Source organism: Nanorana parkeri, unplaced genomic scaffold (assembly GCF_000935625.1).
Source record: "Nanorana parkeri isolate BGI_ZX_2015 unplaced genomic scaffold, ASM93562v1 scaffold10, whole genome shotgun sequence".
In the NCBI taxonomy this organism is placed as follows: domain Eukaryota; kingdom Metazoa; phylum Chordata; class Amphibia; order Anura; family Dicroglossidae; genus Nanorana; species Nanorana parkeri.
Genome location: NW_017306278.1, coordinates 2,886,607 through 2,893,335, shown reverse-complemented (window position 1 = coordinate 2,893,335; position 6,729 = coordinate 2,886,607). Strand labels below are relative to the sequence as shown.

General features: G+C 47.9%; 1 protein-coding gene across 1 annotated transcript in view; it reads right to left on the bottom strand.

The window, feature by feature from the left end:
* MRVI1 (murine retrovirus integration site 1 homolog) overlaps positions 1 to 6,729 on the bottom strand; it is a 74,389-nt gene that overhangs the window by 66,853 nt on the left and 807 nt on the right. The window lies entirely within an intron of this gene.

Below are 6,729 nucleotides of genomic sequence, written 5' to 3'. Positions count from 1 at the left end.
GGGGACGAGACATGAAAGCGTTACGTAGGCCATACACGCAACGAATTTCGGCGGGTCCTTGATGAACCTTACGAAATTTGGCACCCTTCCACCCAGCATGCCGCGAACAACTGATCGAAGGAGCATGTATGAAAATTCTCGGGCCGAATGCTTGAATGAAAAAAAGAGAGCTGTGTATACCGAGCTTTACTTAACAGCAAAAGAGAATAGCCAGACCGGGCTGTGCTGTGTGGTAGAGCTGTGTAAATCTCAGGACTGAATGGACAGACACGTACGTATTTAGCTGAAGTTCAGCCATTGCCTGCATGCTGAAAAACAACTCGTCTCTCTTCCTTCTGAAGATTAAATTAGCGGAGGAGCTCTCCATCCTCCATCTAAACACAACAGTCTCGGAGGTGACTCACGGTGCAAACATCCGGAGCGCTTAGTTGGAGCAGGAGGATAATGATGATGGCGTATCTGGCATTTAGGAATCAGGATGAGAACTGTTTACACAGCAGAACAAATCTTCTGTACTAAGCGATTGATGGAGGGAGAGAGTCGGGTTTATTATCTCCATGTACGCGGCACGAGTTGTCACCAGAACAGGAAGGGAGCGGGAATCTTTCAGTGGGGACACTTGTTCCGATTTTCTTTACCTTGGATGAGATTTCCTCTCACTTCCTGTTGTGTCTACAGCCAGGGCCGGATTCCCCACAAGGCCACCGAGGCCAAGGCCTCGGAGCGGCAGGGAGTCGAGGGGCAGCACAGCTTGTCAGTGATTACATACAAGTGGTCCGGCAGCTGTAGAGCCGCCCGATCGCTTAAATGTGGTGCCTCTCGGTGCGGAAGCTGGCCTTGGGGCAGCTGAGAGAGAAAATCCGGCCCTGTCCACAGCACAGGAAGTAAAGGGAAGTATCCTCTATTATACAGATGTATTCCCCTTTCCTACACTGTGCAAATAAAAAAAAAAGGCTTTAGATATACATTAGGCAATCGTTTTAAAGGGATAGTCCACCAACTGATCGACGAGCTGTAAATCGCCCAGCAAGTGAAATCCCATACTTTCCTATGGGCATGGTTCCCACCTGGGCGTATTTCAGCGCGTAGGAACGTTTCCATTGGTATTCCCGAGTGTGGATCGGGGGTTAACAAATCGGTAACCCCCGAGCCACACTCGGGAATACAGCGCACAGGTCTTACCTTGTCCGTGATCCCGGCTGTGTCCTCCGGCGGCTGCCGACTTCCGTCCCTTGCGAGCGGGAAGTTTAGAAGTGAATTTTTTTTTTTTTTTAATAGAGAAAATAAGGAACAAAAAAAAAATCATACCGCCAGTGAAACGCGCGTTTCACTGAACGGAAAAACGTGCAAAAAAACGCAAAAATAACAAGCAGAAAAAATACGCCCAGGTGTGAACCCAGCCTAAGGGATGCACCGAAATTATTTTTTCAAGTACCGTATTTTGTGGTCCATAAGACGCACCGGACCATAGGACGCAGGGAGGTCCGGCGCGCCTTATGGAGCACTCGAGACTGTAGCTTCTGTGACAGCTTCTATGACAGAAGCTGTCACAGAAGCTGCAGTTAGTGACCGCTGAGACAGGTGGCGCTGTGATTTCAGCGCCACCTTCTCTGTGATGACACAGAGCAGGCGAAGAACGTCTATTCTTCGTCTGCTCTATGGTTATCTCGATCGTCGCTGCTGCTCGGATTTAATACGAGTGATCTCGTTAGATCACTCGTATTAAACGAGCAGTGGCTCCTACTACTCGCCCGGCGCCCGAAACTGCATGTCTCGGGCGTCGGGATTCGCTCCATAAGACGCAGGCACATTTTCCCCCTCCTTTTGGGGGGAAAAAAGTGCGTCTTATGGAGCGAAAAATACAGTACATTTTTGTTTAGTGTCATGTGACAGTTTTTCTAAAACAATACAGACTAATGATTTCAGGACAGTGGAGGAGCGCCAGAGCCCGGTCCCAGCTGCAAGCGCTGCAACCCCGGTAGTTCTCGTTAAAGTGCCAAGTATCGGCACTGGTATCTGAAAAGTATCTGTGCATCCCTAATTTTTATTCTTGGGTTTAGATACACTTTAAGTGAACCTGTTGCTTCCCTCGGCACGGCCAAGGCTTAGATTCCCTCTAACCATCAGTACCGTCTGGCTGAAATGATCTAGAATGGATGTAACAGGTTTTTTCTCGGCTTCCTATTACTTGGCTGCCACAATGTATCAAGCTGGAAGATTTGACAACAGATAACAAAAACCCGTCAGCTCATTCATCATTTCCTGAAAACTTGCACTTTTCTATGGCCGGCCCAGCGTGGGAGACTTCTGGAATTGTCACTTTTTTTTTTTTGCAACAATTTATCTTTTCAGAATGTGATGTCTGGACGGGATCCAGAAGGGGAAATACTGAAAAATTCGAGTGTAAATTTCCTCCAAAGTCCTATAATTCAGCGGCTGTTATGATTATCAAGTCAGCTTTGTATATAGATCATGGGAACGCGGAATTATACCGGCGCGGCCAGACAATGGCAGGATAGGAAGCTGTGCATCCAGGCTCCATCACTGGAGGCTTCGCTGTGTTGTTGGCTGTTGTGGCATCCGGGAGCCGAGGTTCCTGCTGTTTAGGTATTTTCTTGGTCTATCCCGAAACTAAAATAATGGGAAGACAATAGGGTTGCCACCTTTTTGTCAAGCAAAACCGGAACACTCTAGCGATGCGCTGACATTTTTCGGGGAGAGCTTATTCATATGTAAATATCACAGTTGAGACTATTTTCAGTGGGGGGGCCAGTAGCCCCTATCTTAATTTTGGTTGCCCCTGTCTGCCTGACATCTTGTGTGCGGGTTTCTGCTGCCGGGAAACCAGTGGCGTGTCACCCGGGGGCAGGAATAGAGTGACTCCCCGCCTTGACGTCATCACACGCGCGCGTGATTTTGCGGTGCGTGCGCGATGTCATCGCGCTTGCGCAGTGGTCTTTTTGACGCCTGCCGGCGGCCATCTTGGTGGTTGACGCCGGCAGAGATAGGAGGGGACGTTCACCCGGCGGGATAAGGTATGCCGCCGGGTCCCCTCCTCTCTCCTGACACTGTCCGTGACCGAGTGCCCGACATTTAATAAGGGGTGACACCAAAATGACTGTTAGTCATTTTGGTGTCGCCCCTCCAATCGTGGCACCTGGGTGCAGGCCGCACCCCCCTTGTGACGCCACTGCATGAAACCCAGACACAGCATTCAAAACTCGGACTGTCGGGTTGAATCCTGGACAGGTGGCAACCCTATTGAGCACCCCCTCCCTGTGCCTCACCAGGCCCTCGGCATCATGAGGGTGTTCCCATGCCGATGGGGACAAGGGCCACAACCCTGACCCGGTGGTTGTAAGGGTGGCAACCCTAGAAGACAATCTGCCATGATATCAACTGGACCCAAAACTTGGTTTGGGGGAAATCTCAGCGTGGGGATACCTGTTCCATTGGCAACTGTCAAAGTTGGGATTCCCTTTCACCTTGAGGAGAGACTACTCGCATCCTGTTGTGCCTTTTGGACAGGAAGTGAGAAGAAATCACGGACAGGGACAGAAATCAAACAAAACTCTACTTAGAATTTAAAGAAGAACTCCCGGATTTTTTTAAAATGTTAACACGTGCAGTGGGGCTAGCTCTGCACTGCAAGGGTTAACTGCTCGTTTTTCTCTAGGGGACGGAATAAAGCAGATATACTCGCTCCATCCTCGGTCGCCCGCAGCCTCTTCTCCCCCATCCCCCACCTCGGGTGGTCTAAAGACCCATGATGTCATCAGGTAATAATAATGTCATGTCATCATCTCAAACAATTCATCCGCGCACAGCTCCCTCCTTATGTATCACTGGCCCCTCCCCTTTTAGATTGTAAGCCCTCAGGGGCAGGGCCCTCCTTACCATCTTGTCTTGAATTGTATTGTGATTGTAATTTCATCCTTACATTGTAAAGCGCTGCGCAAACTGTTGGCGCTATATAAATCCTGTATAATAATAATAATAATAATAATAATCAGGTCTAACGCAGCTGCATTAGACATGAGGATGCTGAGAGACATACCACAGCCGTGAGCAGGGGAGAGAGGTGAGCAGTCACTGCCGTAGGGCCGAGTATCAGGTGAGAGAAATAAAAAGTTAACCCTTTGCAGTTCGGAGCTAGCCCCACCGCAAGGGTTAACTTTTACAAATCCTGCAGTGCTTCTTTAAGTTCTAAATAGAATTTCTTTTGATTTCTGTCTGTGTCCCGTTAGAATGATTTCTTCTCACTTCCTGTCCGAAGGATGCGAGTAGTCTCCTCAAAGTGAAGGGGAATCCCAAATTTGACAGTTGCCAATGGAACATGGTATCCCCGCTCTGAGATTTCTCCCTTTTCTTCTTTTCTGGCCTCTTTTGGATGTCCTCTCAGACACTTTGTATCATTGAAAGGGATGTGACTGATTTGATTGTGATTCCATCTATTTTGGAATCATTGTTTTACTGTGTAGGAGAAATGACAAGAATTGGAAGCAAGAGTCACAGCAGATATACTCCCTTTCCTCAGGGGAGGGCATGAGTCACAGTAGATAGCTTACCTCTCCTCAGGGGAGGGCACGAGTCACAGCAGACATCATCCTTCTCCTCAGGGGAGGGCATGCGTCCCAGTAAACAGCCTTCTTCTCCTCAGGGGAGGGCCTGAGTCATGGCAGATATTCTCCCTCCCCTCAGGGAAGGGCCTGAGTCACAGTAGACAACCTTCTCCTCAGGGGAGGGCATGAGTCACAGTAGACAGCCTCCTTCTCCTCAGGGGAGTGCCTGAGTCATGGCAGATAAGCTCCCTCTCCTCAGGGAAGGGTCTGAGTCATGGCAGATATCCTCCCTCTCCTCAGGGGAGGGCCAGATTTACAGCAGATATCCTCCCACTCCTCAGGGGAGGGCCTGAGTCCCAGCAGATATCTTCCCACTCCTCAGGGGAAGGCCTGAGTCACAGCAGATATCCCCTACTCCTCAGGGGAGGGCCTGAGTCATAGCAGATATCCTCCCTCTCCTCAGAGGAGGGCCAGATTTACAGCAGATATCCTCCTACTCATCAGGGGAGGACCTAAGTCACAGCAGGTATCCCTCACTCCTCCAGGGAGGGCCTGAGTCACAGCAGATATCCTCCCTTTCCTCAGGGGAGGCCCTGAGTCACAGCAGATAGCCTCCCCTTCCTCATGGGAGGATCTACTACAACAAATGGGAACAGCCAATCCGATATTTTTTTATTTTCCTCTATAGCACTAGAAAACGGGACAGTCAGCAGTTGTTTGATTGCTGTAAACAATGCCCCCAATTTGCACTTGTAGGCCGGTCACAAGCTGCACTAAGGCTTTATACTGCTTACATAACAAGGCCATGGCAGTGATGGTGGGTGGCTGTTGGGCTGTTACCATGGCAACGGACCAGAAATTAGTTTTCATCATTCTATCTCCTATAATCTGACCCACACTGACATGCTACTCTGTTACTGTGCCTTCCCCAGAACAACGTGCAGTAGTAACCAGATGTCAGCTGCTGATCGGTATCTGTGCTGAACTGCACTCCGCACATCACCCTGAGCCTTATGAAGTACTTATCGGTTGCTTCTCTAAATTCTGAACCTTAAAAGGAACCTGTCAGAGCAAGAAGTTGCCATTGATGGTTTGTTTTTATGGTGCCCGTTCCTGGGCTGCCAACCTGATCCTTGATGGACTGCTTAGTAACTCATTGACCTAGAACAAGTATGTGTATATAAGGTGCATTGACAATAGATATTGATATGCTTGTTCCAGGTCAGAACACTCACCATGCAAGGAAGGGAGGATCAGGATGGCAGCTCTGGAGCTTCAACCTTTAAAGAAAAGTCAGCCATGGCCAGTCCCATTCTCCTACACCAGCGGGCTCCATAAACATGGGATGAGAGTTATCTAATTTAGTTGTTTTTGGACAGGTTGGGTGACAATTTCATGACTATAGGGTATGGAATAGACATGGGATGAGAGTCGCCTAATTCAGTTGTTTTTGGACAGCTTGGGTGACAATTTCATGAATATGGGGTATGGGATAGACATGGGATGAGAGTCACCTAACTTGGATGTTTTTGGACAGGTTGGGTATCAATCTTATGCCTATGAGGTATCAGATAGACATGGGATGACAGTCACCTAATTTAGTTATTTTTGGACAGGTTGGGTGACAATTCCATGTCTATGGGGTATGGGATAAGAGTCGCCTAATTCAGTTGTTTTTGGACTGGTTGGGTATCAATTTTATGACTATGGGTTATGTGATAGACATGGGATGAGAATCACCTAATTAAGTTGTTTTTGGACACCTTGGGTGACAATTTTAAGACTATGGGGTATGGGATAGACATGGGATGAGAGTCACATAATTAAGTTGTTTTTGGACAGGTTGGGTATCAATTATATACCTATGGGGTATGAGATAGACATGGTATGAGAGTCACATAATTTAGTTGTTTTTGGACAGGTTGGGTATCAATTCCAAGCCTATGGGGTATGAGATAGACATGGGATGAGAGTCACATAATTTAGTTGTTTTTGGGCAGCTTGGGTGACAATTTTATACCTATGGGGTAGAGCCAAAGAGTGAAAGATTGTACAGGTTAGAATGCACTACTGTGATAGACGATGCTGGGAGTGTTCAGCTGCTCTACACCTATATATATATATATATATATATATATATATATAAACGTATACATAGCACTCAATA